Here is a 13,185-nt window from a genome sequence, read left to right as displayed (position 1 = left end):
GCTTACCCACTATCTCACCTTGTACAAACTACGTGTGTCCCCATAGGCCCAAATTCTCAAGTCTGTAAACTAAAGAAGAAATGCTTATCTACTTCATCCTGGTGCATCTAGGAAGGATGAAGAAATGGACAATCTGTCCTCACAACAAACCATATTTGTTCCCCCATGAAGGAAGGAGATTTGTTCTTTGAGGAAAGAACAATTTGATTGTTCCCCTTAAAAGAATGAAGTACAATAATCTGTTTCATTTTAAAAGTTTGTAGTCCAAGGGGACTAATAAAATGGAGGATGTTGTATTTTCAGAAAAGATTTCTGCAATTGGGTTCTTTCTTTCTGTAGACTAATGTAGAGTTTAATTGGCTTCAAAGCCCCACTTAAGGATGTCTAAAATCTGACTAGGGTTTGTAGACACCTGAAATCTAAGTAAGCCTTCATTGATATCCTGTCTTTTCTTTTTTATTTCAACATTCTCAAAAGGGGATATGCCACCAGACACAGGACAGAAGATATCATTTAGACTGAATTTCATTATCATCACTGTCATCAGAAAGTACCTACCTTGCACGTGGAGCAGTGCTAGGTACTAGGAGTAAGCATGTACCTGGAACAATGCAGCATTACGGAGTTCTTCATTTCAACTTAGTGCTCTGTTGGTCTTGAGGAAAACAAAGGAACAGGGTAAAATGAGTAGTATTCATATTTAAAGTCACAATCAATTTTTTTATCACTAGGTAGGAAGGCACAAAAAGTCAAGGATCTATTAAATTATCCTTCCTCAAAGAAAACTTGTAATTAGTATTTTGGTGGCAGTTTGTATAATTAGACTGTGGTGGCCTGATAATGCCACTTCAGCCAACAACATGCCAGTCTTTCAATTTTAAATCCCTATTTACAGGAGCTTAAAAGCAGTCATCAGTGAACTCATTTGGTTTAGTCCAAAGTCTGAAACTTGATACAGATGGGCCCTGCCAAAGAAGAAGTATTCTCTTTTAAAGAAATATACTAACTACAAAGTCATTGTTGTATCCTTAACTCAACAAATATTTATTAAACACCTACTATGCGCAAGGTGCTATACTAGGTACTGGGAATAGAAAGTTATAAAAAAGTCCCTATCCTCAAGGAGATTATATTTTGCAGGATGGAGGAATACAACATCTAAATATAGAAGTAAATGCAAGGTATTTTGAAGAGGAAGACAATGAATAAATAAAGCATTTGTTAAGCATTTACCATGTGCAAAGCACTAAGCTAGCTATGGGATTACAAATAGAGAAGTGAGACCAACCCCACACTCAAGGAGCTCATACTGTAATGGGAGAAACAACACATATGAAAGGTTTCAGCTGTCAAGTCAGATGGAAAGGTTCCATGTTCTTTAGAATGTATCAGCAAAGTAGATTATAATGCCTCTTTTTTCTATTGATAAAATCATATTGAATTCTGATATTGAACTGTTTGGCAGTGGCAAAGACTCTGGTAGTAAGAACTTTCTTTTCTGGGTCTTTAGTAGCTGTGGACATAGCATCTGAAGAAAGAGTTGCCAGATTGCATCTCCCTAGGATGATGGCTGAGGGCACTGGGCTGTAAATACTGCCACTCCCAGGGCTCTAGTGTTCACAGTTCTGAACTATCCCCCTCAAGATCCCAGGAGAAATGATGGTCAAGGCAGTGGTAATGATATGCCTTACCTGGCACATGCTGCTTCTTGTCTCTCCCTAAGGGTGCTTCACTGCATCAACTAGGCTGGCCTGCCTCACTTGTGTATGGAAACTGGTTGGCAAACGATAGGAATGTCTGGACTCTACTTTATAGGAATTGCTGTCCTGGATGATGACTATAAGGTCTAGGCTGAAAATAAGACCTGTAGTCTGAGAGAGCACTCACATCTGAAAGAATCCAGAAAGGGTTCCTCTGGGACAGGGGTCATTAACCATTTCTGTGTTACAAACCTCTTTCACATTTTGTTGAAACCTGTGGATGAACCCCTTTTCAGAATAACGTTTTCCAACACACAGAATAAAATACCTAAAATTAAAAAATCAGTTGTGTTTTAGTACAGTTTTCAATATTTTTAAAATTCATTGATTTTTTAAAATGCCTCCAAAAAGGTTAGTACTTAAGCTATGACTTAAAGGAAGTAAAGATGTTAAATGTTTTCCAGGTTTGGAAGACAGCAGCAAAATCATGGAGGAAGGACATAAAAATCACATTTCAGGAAACAGTTTACCCAAAGTAGGCCAGTTTGGCTGGAAGAAAGAAGGCATGATAGGGAGTGATGGATATAAAATGAGTCTGGAAAGGTAGTAGGGAGCCAGACAGTGAAGGCTTAACCAGTCAAACTGAGTAATTTATATTATATAGAGAGAGCTATTGAAGGTTTTTGAGAAGCTAGAATAGGAAGACGAATTAGGAGGTTACTACAGTGGCTCAGATGAGAGATAATGAGGGCCTTGAAGGAGAATAGTCACAAAAGGTTAAAGATGGTGTTTAAGTGGAATGGGTAAGAATTGGCCATCATAAGATGATTCCAATGTCACAAAATAGAATGGTTGGAAGGATGTTGGTGCTTACAATAGAATTAGAGTTTGAAGAAGGGATAGGTTTCCATTTGGGGCGTGGAGAGATATAAAAAGTTTTATTTTAGACATACTAAGTTTGAGATTCCAATGGGAACATGCAGGCATTTGGTGATATCATACCAAATCCAGGCTAAAATTAGGGCTGCTTAATATGTTTGAATGTCATCCATGTAGAAACGATGACTAAACCTAAGGAATATGGATAGTATGGGGAAAAAGAGAATCCAGGATTCAGGTTCCATGATATGTTTTGGAAATACCGCTCATCCAGTGTAGCCAATGTAGTTATAGGAGGCATCCAGCCTAAGTATGACACCTTTTCACTGTCTATTCCCTTCCAGGTACGTTGTCCTGCTGCACCAATGGACCAAGGATTATAATTTTGACACTCCCTATAGTCCCCCCAACCACCTGCATCACAAAGTGGAGAAAAGAATTCATTTCTTTATTCAATAATATGTATTAAGCACTTTTAGTTAGCAAATATTTGAGAATGTGCTGTCTAGATAGCATAGGTCCCTTGAGTCTATAGTGCTACATACCCTCGTTTGCATGCTTCATTAGGCAACAGGCATTACAGCCTTACGTAATAAGTATGTATCTAACTTTCCTAGTTAATCAAAGTTAGAGATGTCAATGAACAAGTCAAGAAGCAAATCTACTGAATCCTATGCCTGAAACTCTGGATATTTTCCTACTCCCTCTCCTCCAACACATACTATGCTATGTACCATAGTTATGGTTGGGAGCTATGAGTTAAGAAAAGTTGCTGAATACAAAGGAGTGGTTTTATTCTGGGTGGACACTTTAGAGAAAGGAATGATACCAATATTTTGCTCTGCTGGAAAAGAGAAATATTTCATCATTTATCAATGACTCAGATTAAGACATAGAAGACGTACATTAAATTCTCAGGTCATCCAAAACTGGTAGGGTGGAGAACGATAATTAATAAAATGAATGATAAGATTCAAAACAATCTTGTTAAACTGAAAAGAAAATTGGCTTTAGATCACAGACCTAGAACTGGAAGGGAATTTAAAGATAAGTCCAACCCCTCATTTCTCAGATGAAGGAACTGAGGCCCAGAGGAATTATCTTGCCCAAAGTCCAAGGTTACTAAATGGGACAGCCATTATTTGAACTGAGATCCAAGGACTCTACATTCAACACTCTTTCCATTGTGCTATATTGTCTTCTTTGTTCTCACATTTCTATACTTTGTAGTAAGAAGGATCTAAGTTCAAGTCCTAATTTTTCTATTTACTAACTATGCAACCTAGAGAGAGTTATTTTCCTTTTCTGGGCCTCATTTCCCTCTCTGTAAAATGAGATAGGATTATTTCTGAAGGATAGGATAATCTCTAAAGTCCCTTCCAGTTATAATCCTATGCATAATAGACCAGAACCAACAAACTGAAACGTAGCAGGGATACATGAAAAGTGCTGCAGTTAGGTTCAAAAAACAAAATTTACAAAGTGAAGAAGGACCTGGAAATTGTCTATATGAAAGAAACCTATGAAGTTATACTCAAACACAAGCTTAATATGAATCAACAGCATGTTACAATTATCTCTCAACTAATTCCTTTACTGTCTCCACAACTTGCCACAAGACGATGATGGTGATACAACCTCATTCAACAGTATATATATTCCCTAAAGGCAAGACATGCTTTATCTTTTTTCTCTATGAGGAATTAAATAAAAACCTGTGGAATTTAGTCATTCTTGAATATAACCAATGATGTTCAACATGGTTTGGTGAATATTGCCCTTGAGTTTCATCAATGACAAGATACTGCTCTTATAAGGGTCTGGAATATCAAGGAAATACTTTTTCACCCACTTAATTTTCTACCAAAACCCAATGATGAGCAGAGGAGAAAAGGTCATTTGAAGTATTATAGTCATCATTAAAATGATGTTTTCATGGGTTCCTGTTCTAACCTTTATAATGCCACCAAGGCTATTTCTACCACCCTCATACTTTGACTTCAAGATATCTGTTGAATTGGCCATAGTTCTTTCACAATGAAAGTCTTTTGTTTTATAACCAGAACTGTTTACTTTCAGCCTACTAAATTATCCGAAAAAAATCTCCTTATCCTCTTTTGGGTTACAGGACCCCATTTCAGATTTCATGTAAATATGGTACCCTTTAGGGCAGTTAGGTGGTTCAGTGGGCTGGAAATCAAGAAGACTCCTCTATATGACTTCAAATCTGGCCTCAGTCACTGATTGGCTGTGTGACCCTGGGCAAATCACTTAACCTTGTTTGCCACAGTTGTTCACCTGTAAAATGAATTAGAGACAGAAATGGCAAACCACTCCAATATCTTTGCCAAGGATACCCAAATGGGGTCATGAAGAGTTGGACACAACTAAAAAAAAGTGATGCAACAACAAAAACCTTTTAAATATATTTACTGGAGCTCATCAGTACAACTATCCTTTCACATCAAGGTCAATGAATGAGAAGATGTCAGTAGTTTATAATCAGCTACCAGCTCCTGAGTATAACCTGTTTTTTCTCTGTTAGATAAACTTGTTGTTTTGTAAAAAAGTCCATCAATTCTGAAGTCATATCTCACTACAGACCAAAAAGTAGCAGAACAGATGTCCTCACTAATGGTATTAAAGCTAGATTTCATTGGAAATCACAGAATGAGACACTCTGGGTGACTTTTTAATGTTAAATACCACAAAATATCTCTGAGGCAGATAAATGTTCTCTCCTTTTCACAACGAGGACACTAAAATACAGAGAGATCAAGTTTCTCATGAGTCAAGCTTCTCATTTTGCTTTGTGCTTCTTATACCTATTTCTGTGAAGGTCACTATTATATAAAAGAAAAAAGGTAAGAGAGCAGAAAAGAAGGGAGAGTAAAAGCAAGAAAAGGAGGAAGACAAGAAAATAAGAAAAAGGTAAGGAAAGGAGAATAAGGAATTGTAACATGCTTTAATTGTCCATACTGAAACAGCAGAAGAAGTAGTGGGGAACTTGGAACCCCTTTAGTTAACAGCCAGCATCTAGAATCCAACAGGTCTTTGGAATTTATGATTCTTTGGCCAAATAAAGAAAATTTTCAATTTTTTTATGACTTCAATGTGGATTCATTTTCTAAATTGAAAACCAAACCAATTAACTTATAGAATGAATTCATTTTACTATGGGAAAAGGTAGAGAATAATTTATTTCATTTCTTTTTTTGAAAAAGCTATTAGGCAATATAAAGTAATTAATTTTATCCCATCTCTAAATGTGATTAATTTTCATGCCAAGAAAAGTTCAAAGTCACACTGACCCAGTAGACCATAACTGTCCACAAAGAGACACTATCACTGATCACCATATCTTAGCATTATATCATTATAATGAACTATGCTGGTTTGGGGCAGATATGAAAACTTAACAGTTTTATATTTTAAAGACCCAGGCTTGGAACAACTGAAATTTATAGAATTATTTTTTAATTTCAAAAACACCTTAAATAATTATATCTGTGAATCCTGTGAGGTAGTGTTTCTCTCATTTTCCAAAAAAAGGAAACAAATTCAGCAGGGTTGTGAGCTGTCCATAGACCCACAGTTAGAGTCAGAGACAGAGTTTTGAAGTTAAGACCTCCTGACTTGAAGTTCAGCTATCTACTATACCCTGCTGCCTCTGACAGTAGAATGGCATTTGCATCTGAGTTCTACCCCTACCTACTAACTGTGTGACTTTAGCCATGTAACAATTTCTTTAAGCCACAGTACAGAGTGGGGGTAGTAAAACTTGCCTTACTTATTACACAGACTGGTTGGGAGGACAAGTGCTTTGCAAAACATAAATTCCTGTGGAATATTGTTACTTTTAAGGCTACTGGGCATTCTCCCTACAGGTAGGCATACTTTTTTAAAAACTGCATATGAGCCTGAACTCTGCCAAAATTCATGGGCTGGAGTGTTTCTACTGCTGCTATCCAAAGTATACCCCATAAAATTGCTTTGCAAATAATTTTCAAAGATTATTCCTCTTTGCCAACATTTTATTTGTTCTACATCATTTGCATCAGTCTTGCTTCCATATACCAGTTGTCAGCTCCTTTCCATCCCCACCGCTTTCTAATGAAGACTTGTGGCATTATTTGAGAGATCACAGAACATTCTTTCTCAAAACAACTCTGAGAAGTAGAGAGGTCAAGTATTACTTCCATTACTTCATAGATAATGAAAAGAACTTAAAGAAGGTAAAAAACTATGGCCAACAGTTCTTCATTGGGGGATGGGGGGTCATGGACCACTTTGGCTTTCTAGTGAAGCCTATTAGACCTCTTCTCAGAATAAGGATTTTAGATGCATCACGTAAAGTACATAAGATTACAAAGGAAGTAAATTATTTTGAAATTATCTGTTGTTTTTTAAGTTCATAGATTCCAAATTAGTCCAAGATCACACAGCTACTAAATGTGATGGCAAGCAAAGTAAGATCTATTGCTGTTTTTGTTTTAGTATAATCAAGTGTCTCTGATTAAATAATGTGATTAAAGAAGATCTTTCCCATGCACTGATGGAAGGACCTGCCCATTGTGGGAAGCTTGATTAGGGAGTTGTTTTGTAAAAGGGTCCCAAGTACCTTTTGTTTTTCCTGTTGAGGCACTGGATCAGAGGATTATGCCCTCTGGCTCTAAAAAAAGTGTATAAATACTCTGAGGGTGAAGTTTTACTTTGGGACTTAGTTTTTGTAAGAAGGTTTGAGTGTCAGATGAGGACTCTGGGAAGCTGCTTTTAGGAGCCCCACTCCCAACTTTGAGAACCCAGATGGCAGTGCTTCCCTCTCTGGTAACTATGGTCAGACAGCTGTACCTCTCTGTTGAATTATCATCAGGCAGAGGAAGCCATGTCTGTTGATTACCTTGGGGCTTACTGACCGGAAGTGTTTGTTTGGCCAGGTGAGGACTCTGGGAAGCTGCTAAAGGAACCCCCCACTCCCCATCCCAGCTTTGAAAACCTGGATGTCAGTGCTTCCCTCTCTGATAAATATGTTCAGACAGTTGGACTTGTCTGCTGAATTCAGACTGAGAAAGCCATGTCTTTTGACTTTTTGATTTCTCTGTATTTTCTTTGGATTTCAGGGTGCGGACTCCCCTGAACTAGGTGAATAATATATGTGCTTGGTTAAAGTATTGATACATGTGCTTGATTACAGTGATTGTCAACCCCTCAAAAGTTGCCTTTCCTTTTATAAATGCAGATCTAAAAACCTGTGATAGCAGGTCCCCCTGTGTATGTTGGGGTGCTCACTGATACACTAAGTAAGTAAGGATTTGTTAAGAGACTATATTAGTTAGTCAACATGGGTTCATTAAGCACCCACTCACTATGTACTAGTTATGTACTATGTTAGGTACATGGGATGCAAAGACAAACACAAAATAATCTATAATCTCAACAAATTTATATTCTAAGAGATAATATGCACATAAATAGATAAATACAAAATGCATACATGAGTTAACATAGGTGGATAAGATACTAGCAGCAGGGAAAGGTCTATATGGCAGGACAAGAAGCACTCAGACACTAATTGTCCTTTCTACTACACCTCAAGGTCTTTCTACAGTTATCCTCACCACCAGGCTGAGAATAAAACCATTTTCAAATAAGAAAAATTTTCAGGATCCCCCAATAATAACTAGCATTTTTATAGTGCTTAAGGTTTACAAGTCTTTAATTATTCAATTCTTTTAACAACCCTGTGACTGAATTGAATATACACATTTTACAGGTAAAGAAGTAAAAACAGACAGAGATGAAGTGACTTGTCCAAGGTCACGTAGCTAATAAGTGTTTGAGGAAGAATTTTGCTCAGTTCTTCCTAACTCTAAGTACAACACTCTATCCACCAAGTCACCTAACTGTCCCCAATAAAGATTTTAAACTTAAACTAAGTGTGTATACATACATATATATATGTATATATACATATATATATATGTATATATACATATATAGGGTATACTATAGTTAATATAGATTAACTCTATTAGATATATTAGCTAACTGTAGCTAATATAGTTCCTATTAAAATAATTAACTCAAGATGTATTATATATATATGAGATATTTTAATGGATTTCATTTAACCCATGACTCATGTGAATCTACTATAATGAGCTTTGTTTTCGTGAGTTCAGTTATGCACACAGACATATACACACATATATGTGTATGTATTATATATACATATATATACATATATACTCAGATATAGATGTCTGACATCAACAAAATATCTTATGTAATATTATGGACTTCAGAAAGGCAGAATATTTAATTTGAAAGAACATGAGCGTGTATGGAGTCAGAAGACCTTGGTTCATATGCCCTAGTTACATCATGAGCAGTATGACTATGGACAATTTAAACAATCCAAACTTCACTTTCCTCATTTGTGAAGTGGATCCTTGTTCTACCTACTTCCTAAGGCATGAATGCCAAGGGTAGAACTGAGAAATATCTCATGAACCTGTGTCTAAGATTTAAAAGCCATCTACCTATAGAGGCTGAACATAGCAGCTGGAGATCAATTACTTGCTCAGGCTATTGTGGTTTAGAGCCACTCTTTGGGTTGAACCAATAAAAAAACGGCATCAGTTGTGGATTTGATTACTTTGTATACTTTTCTGGGGAGATCCAGGGAGAACTTAACATAAAACTGAGAATGGACTTCAGCTTTATTCCCTTGGGAGTTGAAGAAGATTAATATAACCTTGGAATCTTATAGCCACCCCTCCCCTTTAGCTCCAGACATGACAACTTCTCAGTCTTAAATACAGTAGCAATTGGGTAGAGTAGTAAGGTCAACAAAATCAAGCCATGGAGGGGCAGGAGCAGAAGTACAGTGCAGGTGCACAGATATCAGGCAGCCAGAGAAAAGAGTCATGTGGCAGAGGGGCATAGATATGAATAGCACATTTTGTCAGGGTGTATGTGTGGGGAAGTACATTCATTCACTCATTTATTCTTTCAACCAGTCAATTACTTACCTATATTTAATCTTTTATATATATATATGTATATATATGTATGTATTTTAAAGGGCAATCAGGTGACACAATGGCTACAGCACCATGCCTAGGCTCAGGAAGGCTCATTTCCTGAGTTCAAATCTGGCCTCAGGCATTTACTAACTGTGTGACCTCGAGCACATCCCTTAATCCTGTTTGCCTCTGTTGCTCATTTGAAAAAAAATGAACTAGGGAAGGAAATGGCAAAACAGCATCAGTATCTTTGCCAAGAAAACCTCAAATGGGATCATGAAGAGTTAGACACGACTGTAATGACTGAGCAACAACATTTTAAAGATTAAACTGTATCAAATAGTCATGAAGAACATTTTATTTATCAAACTTGAACTTGAATAAACTCATTTTTTTCAGTTTCTTTAAAATCATTTAAATTTATTTTTAATTTTTAAAAAATACTGATTGATTTCAACATTTATTATCTCTCCCTTCTATTACTTCCCCTCCAACCAAACAAAGGAAAACAATTAAATATAAAAGCTTTGTAACAAATATGCATAGTCTGGCAAAACAAATTATTTCTTTGGTCATTTCTAAAAATACATATCTTATTCTGCATTTAAGTCTGTCACTTCTCTGGCAGAAGGTAACTGGTTTGTTTTGTCTTTAATCCTCTGGACTCCAGATTTTTCATTGCATTGATAAGAATTCTAAAGTCTGCCAAGGTTATTTTTCCTTTATAATGTGGTTGTCATTGTATAAATTGTTCTTCTAGTTTTGTTCATTTTACCCTGTACCAGTTCACAGAGGTCTTCCCAGTTTCTTTTGAAACTGTACATTTTGTCTTTTCTTATGGTGCAATAATATTCCATGACATTCGTATGCTATATTTTGTTCAGCAATGCTCCAATAGGTGAGCACACAACCCTAGTTTCTAATTTGGGGGCTACTATGAAAATATTTTTTATAAATATGAGTGCTTTCCCCTTTTCATTGATCCCTTTTGATTAGAAGCCCAGTAGTGGGATAGCTAGGTCAAAAAGTTAGGCATGGCTTGGTAACTTTTGAGGCATATTTCCAAATTGCTTTCCAGAATGACAGAAACAATTCATAATTCCAAGAAAAGTATACTAGCATGCCTGTTTTCTTACATCTAAAATAATTTTTTTCAAAAAATGCAGAACCGCTCTTTCAGCCTTGCCTTCTTGTCTATAATAAGTATCTTTCTAAATGGACCCCACTCCATGAGACAAGTGTTTTGTCATGCAGAGCCGATAATGGAATTTAAGATTTGATGACTACATTGCATCCTTTTAGAATCTAAACTTTTTACCTTTTCACCTTCATTGTCTATACAAATTAGGGTTCCAAGGCAACATACTGTAAACTAAGTCAAGGAAAACAAAGTGGTCAAAGGAATCAAGGTAAGGAAACAATATTTAGCAGTTTTACATGTTTGTTTTTCTGAGCTTGATGCAACCAGCTTGAGGCAACAGCCAAGACATCCTGGGGATAAAGATGGAGGCCAGATAACCCAAGAATCCAAGAAAAGCACCACTAGAGCAGGCAAGATAGAACCACCAAGAATGTCTGGGGGAGGATCATAGAAGGGCTTTGGACTTTGGGAAGACACCTCCTTCTTCTTCCTACAATACAGCGTAATGGAAGGAGAGAGTGGATAAAGGTGGTAGGAGTAGCGACAACAGTGGCTTTAGCAACCATAGGTCCTTAGGCACTGGAAAACCACCCCTGTCTCCGGTAAGCTCCAGATCCCAGAGGCTTCATCCTGTGAGAAGGAACAATAGAATATACACATACAACTGCCCAGGTCAAGTAGTAAGAGTTCCTGAACCCCAGTTTACCAGATTGGGAATAGAGTGGTTCCAGACAATGCTAAGCTCCTAATGATTTCAGGTGTCCAGTATCCTGAATAGAGAGCATCTTAGGAGGGTAGGTGGAGAGGGAGTATAATATAATTTCTTATTCATTGTTGAATATTATTGAATTCTTCTCTACAGAGAAGAAAGGAGTTTCTTGGGAAAGACAACCTCTAGAAGGGAGGAGAATCATGCATGTGGTCCTGTGGCTAGCAGAGTAGCTAGGGACAAAGGGATGACATAGGGAAGCAAAAGCCTTGGATTTGCCTTCTACTATGATCATGCGATGTTCAGACAGTACAAGTCTAACAGGAAAGTTGTAGTCTTTCCAGGGAGAAGGATTGGATCTGTGAGCCCTTACAAAAGTAACATAAAAAGGGGACTCAAATGACTACCTGAGGAGCTAAAAGATTGCACAAGAATGTCAAGGAGATGCCACTCCAACAACCCCAAGTGTGTTTTTCTTGAAAAATACTGGGTAGAGCTATGAGTCCACAAAATTACATATAGTCCCAGGGGAACAATAAGACTCACTGGAAAGAGAAGAGAATTGTATCAATTATTTATGGACTACTTTGAGTTCTTTATGTGTTTTCTATAGAATGAAATAAAGGCTGTCTTCTGCCAAATATGCACTGCTTCCTTCAATACTTCCACAGGAACATTGAACTTCCACAGGTTCCTTTTAACCATGTTTATATAGACCTAGATATGAACTAGAAATTCTGGGTGAAAGCAAAATGATCCAGAGAGATATGATTTTCTGAGACCATCCCCAAGGTTGAACCTAGTCTATGTTAACCCAAAGCTTAGGCTCTGGATCAGTTTTATGAAAAAAAATGCTTTGTTAGCATTAAAATATTATATAAACATAAGCTATCATTATTTTCTTTTCTCCAAATTGATAAGGGGGTCCTGCATCCTACTCTATTACATTCATATTTGTGCCTGTCCCATTTTCCAATGCCTGTTTGACATATACACACATATATGATGAATTTTCAAGGTTTCCTTTGCATATGTTCATATGCAGGTATATAAATACATACATATGCATGCTTTATATATACACTATGTATGTGTGAAAGCTTGAAAATTCATTGTATGAGTCTTTGGAACAACGGGCTTCATTTATACTAATAAGCAGCTATAAATTTATAATGTTCAATACTTAACTTTCTGAACTCATCAAATGGAAAGACTTCAAGACTACGAGACAAGAATCCTAGTTGAGATAATTGCTTTCATTATGGTTACTACAATTCCTATCCTTGCCTATTACACAGACAGATCATTATCATATTAGTCAAAATGGTGCTTAAAGTACAGTATATATTATGTATCCACATATACTTACATATATGTATATGTGTGTACATATACATATATGTATATAGACAGATACTATATATATGTATCATATGTATGTATACATGTGTATTGCTGGAACAGAGTAACCATTTACTTCCATCTCTTCTGTAGGAAATTTTAAAAAGAGAAGGTACAGTTTCAAAATTATATCCTAATCTTATTAGCCAAAATGCAAGGATTTTTGGCTTAATAAGCTGATTTGAATATTTCGTTGCACAAATTTACATATACAACTGAAAAGGTCCTTATATTCAAGTGTATAAAATAAAATAATATCAATTAGTGAAACCTGCAATTGTTTAAAAGCACAATATTAAGAGCTTCTGAGACAAGAAAACCACAGCA

General features: G+C 36.5%; 1 long non-coding RNA gene across 1 annotated transcript in view; it reads right to left on the bottom strand.

The window, feature by feature from the left end:
* Nucleotides 1–563: 563 nt before the first annotated feature.
* The window catches only part of LOC140527140 (uncharacterized), a 166,156-nt gene continuing 153,534 nt past the window's right edge, over nt 564–13,185 (bottom strand). Inside the window, exon 5 of the long non-coding RNA XR_011974693.1 lies at nt 564–655. This is a non-coding gene — a long non-coding RNA (uncharacterized lncRNA). The remainder of the gene's footprint in view (nt 656–13,185) is intronic.

Source organism: Notamacropus eugenii, chromosome 2, assembly GCF_028372415.1.
Source record: "Notamacropus eugenii isolate mMacEug1 chromosome 2, mMacEug1.pri_v2, whole genome shotgun sequence".
NCBI classification, from domain to species: Eukaryota; Metazoa; Chordata; class Mammalia; order Diprotodontia; family Macropodidae; genus Notamacropus; species Notamacropus eugenii.
Note: the sequence above shows the minus strand (reverse complement) of the source record. Positions and strands in the feature narration are given on the sequence as shown.